Genomic DNA, 13714 nt, shown 5'->3' with positions numbered 1-13714 from the left:
CACAAGAAAATATATTGAGGGCTTAACTAGTTTCCATACCTGCACTTCTGAACTTTACTTTTCTATAAATAAACCATTAAAATGTATTAAAACTCCGTGATCGGCAGTTATTACAATATAAATTACCCCATTAGTCCATATTACAACATAGCATTAGATCACACAATGAATTATGCTGGCGATTTTCATTTTCTTACTGTGCTTGCTGCAAGCAATATATATTTGAAAACGCGGTCCAATTAGGGCTAGGTGATTGACTTCCTCTCTCTAAGCACTACGATTGAAATGAGTTTCAAAGCTTTATTGAGGAACAACTTCACTCAGTATTCTGAATAATGAATGATGTCTGAAGTGTGAGGATGCATTGTGCGGAGGTGTATTGAACCTTTTTGAAAAAGGTCAGGGTTCAAAGTGGTGTAATAACTGCATGCCAATCCTTCTAGCATTGCCAACAAATTCAGGTCCCTGATATTACATTATATTTTAAATTATTGTCACTACATGATCAGAAGGGTTCCAGATGAGTATAGTTGGGGTAGATTAACATTACCTAAAAGCTAGTGTTTCTGGCATGCACTGTGGTCTTGTGAGGGACTTGTGCTAGCGCCTAGATCACCTAAGGGGCTGTGGCGCCTCAAATCTCTGACTTGGTCAATATCAGAAGCTGGAAGTGGCACTTGGTTTAAAGATATCTTTGATCTCGTTACCTGTGTCTGAGGGCATTAACAAAACTGCTAGAGAATGGCAGGCTAGGAGATGACTTTATAATTCTACAGTTGAGAGGAGTTCTTTGTGGCCAAGGACCAATAAGTGAGGCTAAGCTGTCCTTTGCCTTCCGTGAGCTGTAATTAAGATGGCACTTTAATACAAAGAGGCTGCCTCTTTAGTACTATAAATAACCGTGTTTCTCTGCTTTAATTGCATTTTGATGATGCCTAAAGTACTGAACAATTGCTGTCTAGTAATTATTTTTTGAGTGGCAGTGGGAGTTGTGCACACATTATGTAACACGAAGGCAGGTAATGTTTCCCATTTTGCCCTGAATAACAGTAAATGTACACCAGGTAACCCATCACATTTCAGTGTGATTTTACGATACCATTTCTTCTCTATAACGTTTTAAGTGTACTTTGGTTGATATGTGCTCTAGGTTTACATGAAATGCAAATGCAATGCAAATTAAGAAAAGTGTATGATTGAGGAGGAGAGAAAAACAATGGAAGGATAAATGCAAACATTTTCTCTCGGTATTCTGACAATTAGGTAGTTCCAGTACAAACCTATGGAGGATGTGGGTAGGGCTATATGACAAGTGAATCTCTGCTTCACAATGATTACATTACATGGTCTCTGTGCGACTGATATAGCTTGTCGCCTTCATTTCCATGTTTCCTATTCTGTCAAACTATTCATGCATGGTCCCAACTTTATAGAATTAGCTGTGTGCCATTTGTTAAGTATGAAAGAGAGGGGACATTCATTTAAAATGACAATCTGCCTCTGACGCTCCGATGAGTCCAATTCTACACATAGCCTCTTTAAGTGAAACTTTAAAAATAGAACATTCGTGTTTAAAAACAAAATTGAGCCAGTGTCATTATTCCACATGAACTAGGGAAATCCTTTTTGAAGACATGAAGCACCTCATTACGCGGTCCTGACATATGTCTGCCCCACTAATAACACCACCCCATGCCCCACCCCAGAGTTTACAAAACCAAGGGGCATATTTATACTCTGTTTGCACCGAATTAGTGTCATTTTTTTAAAACTCTAATTCGGTGCAAAACTAACTCTATATTTATACTTTGGTGCTAGACCCCTCCAGCGCCAAATTTATGGAGTTAAAGTCATTTTTTTAAAGTGGAGACCTACTTTGCCTTAATGAGATGCAAGGTAGGTGTTCCCATGCAAAAAATTATTCTATGGCCTTAACGCCATATTTAGGGGCATATTTATACTCTGCAGCATATTTATACTCTGCACCGAATTAGCGTCATTGTTTTACTCTAATTTGGTGCAAATCTAACTCCATATTTATACTTTCGTGCTAGACCCGTCTAGCACCAAGGCCCTGATTTATACTTTTGTTGCGCCGTATTAACTTCATTTTTTTACGCAAAAGTGGCGCAAACGTACAAAATATTGGCCCTTATTTATACTTTTGCTGCAAAACTTCCCAAACTCAGTTTTGCACCAAAAAGTTTAGCAAAGGGTAGGCCAGAGTAAAATAAAAATAACTTTAGTTGGGTGGGGCTGGCAGTATAGAAGAAAAGGGTTTAGCACCAAAAAATGACTTTAGGCAGGTTAGAGTAAAAAAAAAATGACTCTAACCAGATTAGCGCCATTTTATGGTGCTAAACCTACCATGCCACATGACTCCTGCCTTAGAAAAGGCAGGAGTCATTCCCACCACCCCAATGGCCAGCACAGATGACAGGGGTCCCCTGGGCATGGCCATTGCACCCTATGTCATGTATGGGGGCCCATTTCAGGGCTCCCATATGGCACTTTCTAAAATAAAATGCAATCTTACCTGTACTTACCTGGGATGGGGTCCCCCATCCTCTGCAGTCCCTCTGGTGTGGGTGGGGGTGCCACTGGGGCCTGGGGAGGGCACCTGTGGGCTTATTCCATGGTGTTCCACCATGGACATAGGCCCACAGGTCCCCTAACGCATGCCCTGACCCAGGCTTTAAAAAAAAGCTTTGCCCCATTTTTTGACCCCTCCTCCCTCCGTTGCACCATTTTTGCATGGGAGTATAAATAAGGCGTTAAGGCCATAGAGTAATTTTTTGCATGGGAACGCCTACCTTGCATCTCATTAAGACAAGGTAGGTTTCCACTTCCATAAAAAGGACTTTAACTCCATAAATTTGGCGCTAGACGGGTCTAGCACCAAAGTATAAATATGGAGTTAGTTTTGCACTGAATTAACATTTAAAAAAATGACACTAATTCAGTGCAAACAGAGTATAAATATGCCCCTTAGCATCAAACAATGATGCTAATCTGGTTAGAGTCATTTATTTTGACTCAAACCTGCCTAACATAATATTTTTTTTAAGCTAGACTACCCTTTCCACTGGCTTGCACCATTTCATAAATATGGTGCCCAGCTGGTGCAAAAAAATGGTGAAAGCCGGTGCAAAACATTTTGGTGCAAAACTGCGTTAGTGCAGTTTTGCACCAAAAAGTATAAATAAGGCCCAAGGGGTATTGGTAACTCTGAGATTGGGAAGTTAACGATGAGTGCAAGTGGAACCCACGGTTCCCTAAAGAAACAAAGAATCGCAATAGTAAGAGTGATTCCCCATTAATTATCAACTGAGATGGTGGCGTCTTCTGGTGGGTGAAACACCACAGAACCACAAAGTAACCGTGGAACATGAAATTCTCACGGGGCTGTTAATTTCTGTTATCGTCCTCATCTGAGGAGGCCTTAAAGGCATGAATCCAACTTTAATTTAGTAAAATATTGATGCTCCAGTAGTTGGACAACATGTAAGCACAATGTTCATCAAACCAAGGTTGATATAATGCACTATGATGAAGTAAGAATGCATGGTGAATGCATTGAGTTAAAAAGTATAGAAAAACGCAGCAACTATCAAAATACAGTCTCTTGTAATGTAGTGTCTACGTGATGGAAATGTCCGGTTTTGTCAACTGGGTAATTGCTTAGAGAGAAAGGGTGATAGTCCACCCATAATGTTTTCAGTGGCAATCCAGACTCTGCAGGGAACGATTATGTACACATCAGACACTACAGATCACTGAAGCCAGTTCCCAGATCTCAACTATCTTACATTCATCAAAGTGACAAAACAGTGTCTTCTTTGGGAGATAAGGGGCCCCATTCTGTATGACTGTCAGTGTCAAACTCCCTAGAAACTAGATCTTTGAGGAAAGCTAGTATTCTCTGACATGCCTCTTTCAAAGAAAATATAGCAATCATCTTCTTGATTCTGTTTCATCTCGTTGCCTGTCGGTATTTCACTGGGCGCATGTCTTGGCACAATTCACCTCTCTAAAAGCCTCGAATCTGAAAAGACCTTTGATGGCGACAGGAAACCATTAGGTCATCTCTGACTAATATTTAAAATCACGTTTTATTTTAGTTGACAAAATATTATTATATTTGAAAAACAAAACCTAGAATATTTTCGGCTATCATAAAATAAAGAGGCTTTCCTACTGGCGAAAACGTAAATAACACTATGAATCCCAAGGCATTATGTACCCGCTGTGATCACTTTTATCAATGAAGTAGAACACTGTTGCAATGTTTATACATAGTCACTGGAAAATTATTGTTATTAAAGGCATCACTTTAGCCTAGTGGTTACCCTGCTATATATCATCTTCAACGCACAGGACAGTGCTTTGATACTAGGGCACTCCACAGGCCCAACAACATTTGTCGCTTTGAGTATACATTTTAAGGATGACCTCAACAACTGTCCATGGTAATTATTGAGTTCAAGTTCTCAACCTAGTTCTAGCAGGTGAACTATGCTCGAAGCTCACTAAAACAATCTCATCAGCCACGATCACCTGGAGTCTAAATGATGTCTAAGCTAATAGAAAGGCTCCTGAAAAAGGAAGAAAAGTTGTTACTCTCACCACAAAAAAGTGAGCCCATCGGATTCTTGGTGTTTGAAAGAAACACGAAAAGGGTGTGTTTTGAGCACGACGCATGTCACTGAACTGGTCACTGACATGAAACTGTTTCCATTCACATTATTCAACTCCTCGAAAATGCAGTTATCTGTAAAAATACCACAGGTTATTGTTGGATGAAAAGATGAACAAGAGCTGAAGGACACAAATTGTCATTGGCATCCACTTCTGGCCTTTGACTCCGTCGATGACAACCTATAGCAGAGTGCCGCTGATTAAATGAAGTTTGGAAGACACATTGCGAAAGAAGTCCTTAGTAAGTGATAGGCTGCAATTATGAGTTATGCCGAAAGTAGAGTATTGGAAAACCTGTTGTTTCACTTATACTCACTAACACTGTGCTTAGCATTCCTTGCCTCCCCTTTTCCATCCCGTATAAACATTTTGGCTGTAGAGCTGTCCCACTTTCACCCTTAGAAGATGCACCAATGATCATTGTAATTTTGTTTAATGCACAGCCCGGTAGTCTTAAAACCATCTGCCATGGATCGCAGTTCCACTATACACTACTTTCATGCAGCTATACCGTGTCATTTAATCATGTTATAAGTGTCCAGCTGTCACAGCAGTCAGTCATGTACAGGGTTTGTAATACACTGATCACATGATCATAGGATTGCAAACCATTCACTGATTACACAGATGGGCTGCAAGATAAACTACAAGAGGACTAAAGGTTGAAACATCTCCATCTGTCATGGGCAACTATTTTGCAGCGCTTCCTACTTTAGCAGCTCACATCCCATTAAGCTTCATGCGTTTATCCCCGTGATATTAATACACACAGAGAAGTGACTGACTTTGTTTTTGGCTCCAACAGGGTACAAGACCTTCAGAATACTCACACTATCAAAATGAACTACTCAGAAGCTTAGATAGTAACTAAAACACTATATATTCCAAATAGTCATCAGAAAATATAATGATTAGTGGTTTATGAAGCTCTGTAAATCCCACTCTGGTGTCAAGCCACCCACGTAAATAACAGCTCTGATCACAAAGAAGACAAGTGGATACAAAAAGAAAGCTGAGAACCATTTGCATAACAAAGGACTCAATGCGCATCTTCGCAGTTCAGCAGTGTGGAACTATGTCCCTGGGAAGGAATAAAATACTTCATACAAATGACACACATTCTATTTAGTTTCAATTAGTACTTGAGTCTGTATCATCAGGGGTATTTTGTGACATTATGAAGAGAGTAAGTAGGATTAGCTTTTGAAGGTGACATGTTCCCCAACTCTTTCAAATACTTACTAAGATTGCTTATTACAAAGTGAACCTTAACAAGGCCAAAACACGTTTGGAGTTGCTTATCTTCTGCACACAGGAATGCGGGCTGGCAATCTGGACTGGACTGTCCATTTTGGAGCTGGCCCAATACTGATTTGCATATGGTTGACTTGTCCGCAGTAGCGCAGTCGGCAAAGACTGAAATACAGTCAAGAGTAATCATACTTCCTGAGATTAAGACAAGCATTCCACACATCACGTTTTGTTCTTCTCTGGGATAACTGCACAGTACGTTTTGAGGACAGATGCACATACTGGTGCACGCAAGGTGCTGTTCGTGCATTTGGGAGCAAGGGGGTGAGAGAAAGAGAGAGACAGAGAGGTACAGGGAAAGAGAGAGTTTGAGAAAGAAAATTACTTTCCCACAGTCAGAGGAGTCCAGATGGGTGACTGCAATGCCTTTTTCACAATGGAAACTGTTGCTACAGCCAAGATTGAAGTCATTCTTCAGTAAGAGGAAATACAAAGGAGAAAAAAAATCTAAATAATGCTTGGGGTTGAAAGCAGCACACCATAACACAGGAACACATCGATGGGGCATCTACAGCAAGGTTGTATCATTTGGAATGCACTAATGGAATTAGGAAATGAACGAAGCAAGGTGTCCTTCAAAATTGTGGTGCAGGATTTTAGACACCAAACTGGTCAGTTATCAAATGTAGAAGAACTATCGGCAAGCATTATGTCATGCTGTAGAGCAATCAATATTTGCATAATGAATCTTTGTGTTAAGCAGCTATAACTTAAAATGCATAATAGAACCTAGATTGATAACATCAGTAACTCCATAGGAATTTAACCTAGATTTTTTGTTTGATAGCATTTCTGCAACGAAAGGCCAACCTGTTACTTAAACCAGGCACACATTCATTTTGGCAGCAGCATTGCTTCACACATTTTGTTATAGATGAATAGTTTTTATTACGAAATATTTCTACTCCATATCACCAGAACGAGCAGATACTAAACTAATGTGCCAAATATAGTAGCATTTATCCCATGTACAGACTTTCTGCTCTAATCACTAAAAAGTACAGTGCTGCCGTAGGCCAACAAACCATTGATCAGGAAAACAGTACTTTAACAAGCTACAGGTCAAACAGTTCACTTTTTAAGGGATTAGGAAGGATCCTTAACATAAGATGACAAAGAGAAATTTGCAATGTATGGGGTCACGGGGTTCTACTGAGATTGGCAGCCGAATTCTAAATTGGGAAGCGAAGGGTAGATGAATCACAGAATGCCATGAAGCTGAGGTGGATATGACATAAAAAGAGGTCATAGAAGCAAGTAAAACACAGGTAGACTGATAGTGTGTGAACAACTACAAAGAACCTGAACAGGAAATCGAACAATGAAAGACAAATGGAAGAAAAGTAAAAGAAATGAAACATAGGAGTGAAAGCAGGCAGGAGGTTGAGCACATAAGTCAATTTAAAAAGACAAGCTTGACATACCTACAGCATGGACCATGGACCATATTAAACATTTTAAGGCATTAAATTGCGAAGTAATAAAGTAGCAATTATAACTTGCAACACAAGTTTGGCAGCAGTTCTTGTATGACATATTTCTCACAGAAATCTTATATTAAAGGGTAGATACCTTAACTAAAAAAAAAAAATGTAAGTCAAGGACAAATGAAATTTAAAGGGTTCAAATATTGAATCATTGAGACGCCACAGCATGCTGAAATCAAGTTGCATTTGGTATAGGTTGACAATTATGTTTTACATTTTACTATGCACAAGACAATCTTTACTTGTAAACAAAGTGAGATACTTCATACGCACAGTGTTAGAAATGGGGTCTTTGGTTGACAGACAGGTTACCCCCTGTTCAAGCAAGAACCCTCACTCTAGTCAGGGTAAAAGAGAATCACCGTCAGCTAACCCCTGCTTACCCCCTTGGTAGCTTGGCAGAGCAGTAGGCTTAAATTCAGAGTACTAGGTGTAAAGTATTTGTACCAACACACACAGTAATCTACAAAATGACACAACACCAGTTTAGAAAAATAGGGAATATTTATCTAAACAAAGCAAGACCAAAACGATGAAAATCCGACATACACAAGTCAAGTTATGAATTTCTAAAGATTAAACTAAAAAATAGCACTTAGAAACACAAAATGCTTTGATGAGGTGTTAACACGGCATTGTGACAAATTCGTTCTCAACAAGCCGACACCAGCGGCGCCGGACACGGAGTCGCGTAGACCCCCAAGGACAGTACCTTTGGTGAAGAGTGAAAACAAGTCGATGCGCGAAGTCGGGGATCGTGGCGAAATGTTGAATCCACGCACTTCGAGTGGCGTCGGTCACGATGTGGTGCGGCTACTTCCACGGAGTCGCGGACTTCAGCGGGGCTGCAGCTGCATTGGGCCTGTGAAGGTCGTCGCGTTCCAGCGAAGATCACTGAGTCGGTTGCAGGCGGTATCACCGGATTCAGCAGCGGCGTCGGTCCGAAGTCATCCGAAGTCGATTTCTTTGGATTTCCACCATCTTTCCTTCAAGGGCCCAGGGACTGGATAGGGCACCACTTGTCAGAGCAGGAGTCTCTCCAGAGACTCCAGGTGCTGGCAGAAAGAAGTCTTTGCTGTCCCTGAGACTTCAAACAACAGGAGGCAAGCTCTAAATCAAGCCCTTGGAGATTTCTTCACAAGATGGAAGGCACACAAAGTCCAATCTTTGCCCTCTTACTCTGGCAGAAGCAGCAACTGAAGGATAGCTCCACAAAGGACGGTCACAGGCAGGGCAGCACTTCTCCTCGGCTCTTCAGCTCTTCTCCAGGCAGAGGTTCCTCTTGATGTCCAGAAGTGATCTAAAGTCTGTGGTTTTGGGTGCCCTTCTTACACCCAATTTCTCCTTTGAAGTAGGCCTACTTCAAAGTAAAGTCTCTTGTGAATGTGAAATCCTGCCTTGCCCAGGACAGGCCCCAGACACTCACCAGGGGGTCGGAGACAGCATTGTGTGAGGACAGGCACAGCCCTTTCAGGTGTAAGTGACCACTCCTCCCCTACCTCCTAGCAGAGATGGCTCATCAGGAAATGCAGACTACACCCCAGCTCCCTTTGTGTCACTGTCTAGTGTGAGGTGCAACCAGCCCAACTGTCAAACTGACCCAGACAGGGAATCCACAAACAGGCAGAGTCACAGAAAAGTGGCATTTTCGAACACACAATCTTAAAATCAACTTTACTAAAAGATGTATTTTTAAATTGTGAGCTCAGAGACCCCAAACTCCACATGTCCATCCGCTCCCAAAGGGAATCTACACTTTAATCAGATTTAAAGGTAGCCCCCATGTTAACCTATGAGAGGGACAGGCCTTGCAACAGTGAAAAACGAATTTAGCAGTATTTCACTGTAAGGACATATAAAACACATTATTATATGTCCTACCTTAACCATACACTGCACCCTGCCCTTGGGGCTACCTAGGGCCTACCTTAGGGGTGTCTGACATGTAAGAAAAGGGAAGGTTTAGGCCTGGCAAGTGGGTACACTTGCCAAGTCGAATTTACAGTTAAAACTGCACACACAGACACTGCAATGGCAGGTCTGAGACATGATTACAGAGCTACGTATGTGGGTGGCACCACCAGTGCTGCAGGCCCACTAGTAACATTTGATTTACAGGTCCTGGCACCTCCAGTGCACTTTACTAGGGACTTACTAGTGAATCAAATATGCCAATCATGGATAAACTAATCAACAATACAATTTACACAGAGAGCATATGCACTTTATCACTGGTTAGCAGTGGTAAAGTGCTCAGAGTTCAAAAGCCAACAGCAACAGGTCAGAAAAAATAGGAGGCAGGAGGCAAAAAGATTGGGGATGACCCTGCATAAGCAAAAAAGTCCAACACACAGTTTGATCCTTATTAAAAAAGCATGATCAGCATATATGTGCTTTCAGAGATGATGACTCTTATTAGTGCAAAACTTCTACTATATTTGTAGAATTTCCTTTCCTTATAAGGGGGAGCTAGAGGTTGCTCCCTCTGTTTAATCCAAGCAAATTAGTTGAACACCCCCTAAGCCATAGATTTGTTGGTATTGGGAAACCTCTGCAATGCATTCCACTAAGCCATAGGTATATGGGTATTGGGAAACCTCTGCAATGTATTTGCACACTTCTATGGATCTAAGTTGTATAGTTCTAAAGTCTTAAAAACAACCTAGAGAGAGTAGAGCAGTGAGTGTGAGGAAAGGCATGTACACCTTTCATTAACAGAGGGTACACAAGCAAAGAGAACACATTGCTTGTGATCATTAGCAAATTTCCTAACAATAAACATACTGATTTTGTGTCATAATAGTGTGCTGACAAAGGCTCAGGTAAAAGATACACATGAAAGGAAAGGAGGATACATTGCACAGTTTTGTTGATGAGATACAAATATCTCCACTCTCTGTAGAAGTAGTTCTGTGATTGTAGTAATAAATGCAGATTTTTATCATATATTATTTAGGTACACCAGGCCATTGATTTTTTTAAATTGATAATTCTGAATACCTTTTGTAGTCTTAGTTTAAAACACCTCAGCTATTCAGTTTTCAGGGTATTCTATGAGCTCCAATCAGCCACTACGTTATGCTTCATACCCATCTATCACATGTTCTGTCATTTCATGGTGCTATCTATTTCAGCTTTTTGAAACAAATACGCTGTACTGAGAAGTTTACTATATTATTATGGCTGAGGATAGATAAAGTGTTATATTTTGTAGTATTTCATCTTAATAAATGACCAGGAGAAAGAGGTGAATTTTGTACAAATATCAGCAAACAAAACTTCAATATTAAGGCAACAACAGATAGTTAAGTTGGAACCTTGTTTAAGAGTTCCTATTTTGTTTTAGGAAATTGATTATTTTCAACAAAAAGCATAGTGGTGACATTGTTCATAGATCAAGTATCTATGCACTCATAACCAGTGCTTCAAATGGGCCAGTACTGTCCGGTACTGAGTACCGGCACTTTTTTATTTTGAGAAGGAGAGTACCGGCATATCTCAAGAAAAACGTAATACTTTTAATTGGAGAGTACCGGCACTTCTCAGAAACAAGCAGGTACTCTAATAGAGGGTACCTGCACTTCTATTTTTCAATTTAAAGCACTGCTCATAACACAAGCAGTGATGTCACCATGCAAACTCTATTTTTTAATGTTTGTTTTAAGTTGCAAATGTTGTTCATCAACCTTCTCTCTTAGAAACAAGTAGTGCAAACTATATTAATAAACTATGTGTACCATGACTACTACTACTTAACTTGTTCTTAGTCAAATATGTTAGTAATATACCACCGCTCAATAGTACTCAGTTCGCATGAAAATAATCTTGAAAAAATGAACACAAACTATACGCGCACACTCGCATACAAACACATGCAGCAGATGCATTAGCATACCAATCTACTTCAGTGAGTCATAACTAATTGCACAAAGATGTGTTTTGAGTTAAATTATTAATCCTGCAATTGGTGGAGAGTGCCACATTACTACATGTTTTCAAATTTTAAATGTATTCTCAACCACAATGCATATGTGACTTTAGCAGTCTATGTAAATGTAATTCTATGAAAAATTGTAATCACTGTCAATTTGAAATACATATTTTTTTAGTATTTTGTGAAAAGAAAAAAAAAAATTTTAAAGAAATTTGGGGCATTCCGATAGGTCGACCGAACAACACCCTCAATTAATGTTAGTTAAAAGCACTCGCAGAGATCGAGCATCTTGTTTACACTGAATTATATCAAACGTTACTTGCTAACATTTCTTCCCCTTGCAACACCTGCTTGTGCCAAGGACTGCATTTCCCATTGGGTTTGTTCTTTCCTCTATGTTTCTTGGTTTACCATTCCTTTCTCATACTGTATACACATAAATAAAAACTGCTGCAATAGGACATTGTTGTATAAAAAAAGAGATACCCGAACCAAGAAAAGAAAACTGATGAATGTTCAGTGGCAAGAAACAACTATAGAAAAGGGTATGAGTGATAAAGGGCAACATAGTTCAATCTGTAGGTGAGTTCTGAATATGGACCTGGAACAACCCGACACGACTATGGACAAGTGCTTTCCAAAAGTGTTTCCATCATCTAATTTATAGGCTACTTATCAAGATTGCGAGTTGTTACTATTTTTGTATAAATCTCACATTTTTGCTTAGGAAGACTCATCAATGTGTGACACAAAATGCAATTCCAATACCACATATTTCTGTGTGTATGTGTGGTTGTGAGATTGAATGACCTGATATGTACAGCATGCTCTCTGAAAAGTGTTTCTCAAAGTGATTAGGTGTTGAGCTGAGTTACAAGAAAGGAGATACGGTAGCGCTACAGTAACCCGTTCATTGGGATGCAATTTGATAATCATTTGACAGCTCCTTTCCCCAGAAGTGATAACACTGAGTAACATGTTGTGTTGATAGGATGGATGCTGGGGAACTTGATGTAAACGTTTGCTGTACATGTCTGAATTTTCACTTTTGTTAGTGCCACAAGTAAATTCACATAATGTTCAAATCATGTTTTCAAATATATGTTATAGGTTCACCATTAACTCCCGAGGTGAATACCAGAAGTACTTTAAGGGCCATCTTTCATTGATCCCGAAAAAGGATAAAATCGAAAGAAGGACACAAAGGTTGGTCACATGTTTGTTTTAAATTTAGTCTGTTTGGAGCTTACGTGTTAATTACTGCCAAGGCATATGTTGGCAAGTCAACAACACAGCCAACGCAAGGCAGAGCAGTGTCCCCAATCTGATAATTCACTCTTATCAAGTGTACTAATTAGATAGCTTACATTATTAACCTTACAGCACCAGTTTGTAAATACTGATAAAACTGTCCATTATTTTTGTGATGTTTTCGTATTCTGCAGATATATGAACCACTAATCTATTTTACTGAGACAAGAAGAAAGCTTGTGTTCTCATGTTATTATTAGCCACGGCTGCTTAAAAGCTTGGCGCTGGACTATCATTCCTTCCACCAAAGATTTTTAACGCTATGGAGAGTATACATTATGATTTTCACGTAAAATGTATCTTATGGACAATAATATTTTCACTGGTACATGAACTTCTGATGAGCACAACTTTCTTATGTCCTCAGGGAATTTGTATCTGTCAGATGAACAACAACATGAAATGTATTAATTTGGTTCAGGAAGTGAATGGTTCTGTCGTAACACATTATAGTGCCTAGGTTTGATTTAGAGTTCAATAGCAGCAACAAAGGATGCTAGAGAGAAAGAGGCTGTGATGATTATGAGCAAAACTACATTGTTTTTAATCATGTTAAAAGAACATACATAACTTATTTGCGTGCAGTTCAGTGCCACACGTTTGTACCTCATGAGCATGTAGCAAAAACAAAACAGCAGAGAGAATGCAACAAACATGCTTAAAATTTGCATCACAAAGGAAAAGTGTACTTGTGAGAGAAATCCTTGTGCAACTCTTAAAGCTATAAAGCTTAATTTAGAAAATATATACTGATGCTGTACCTAGGGTGGACATGCATGAATGTGCTTGAATTAGAGTGCCTAGCTACATAAGGTCAGAAGAACACCAGAAACATTCAAGATCAAGAACAGAATCAATCAATCAGAAGAGCATATGGGAAAAAAACATTTTATGTGGTTGGGGTGAAAACTGACTATTTGTGTCTTTAGTGTCATTATGGGTTGTTCAAAACAATACTTAAGACCTTGGCGTG

At 39.6% G+C, this 13714-nt stretch overlaps 1 protein-coding gene across 2 annotated transcripts in view; it reads right to left on the bottom strand.

Annotated features, from left to right (window-relative positions):
* CADM2 (cell adhesion molecule 2) overlaps positions 1 to 13714 on the bottom strand; it is a 1888160-nt gene that overhangs the window by 1228821 nt on the left and 645625 nt on the right. The gene's annotated exons all lie outside the window — the stretch shown is intronic.

Source organism: Pleurodeles waltl, chromosome 8 (assembly GCF_031143425.1).
Source record: "Pleurodeles waltl isolate 20211129_DDA chromosome 8, aPleWal1.hap1.20221129, whole genome shotgun sequence".
Lineage (NCBI taxonomy): Eukaryota > Metazoa > Chordata > Amphibia > Caudata > Salamandridae > Pleurodeles > Pleurodeles waltl.
Note: the sequence above shows the minus strand (reverse complement) of the source record. Positions and strands in the feature narration are given on the sequence as shown.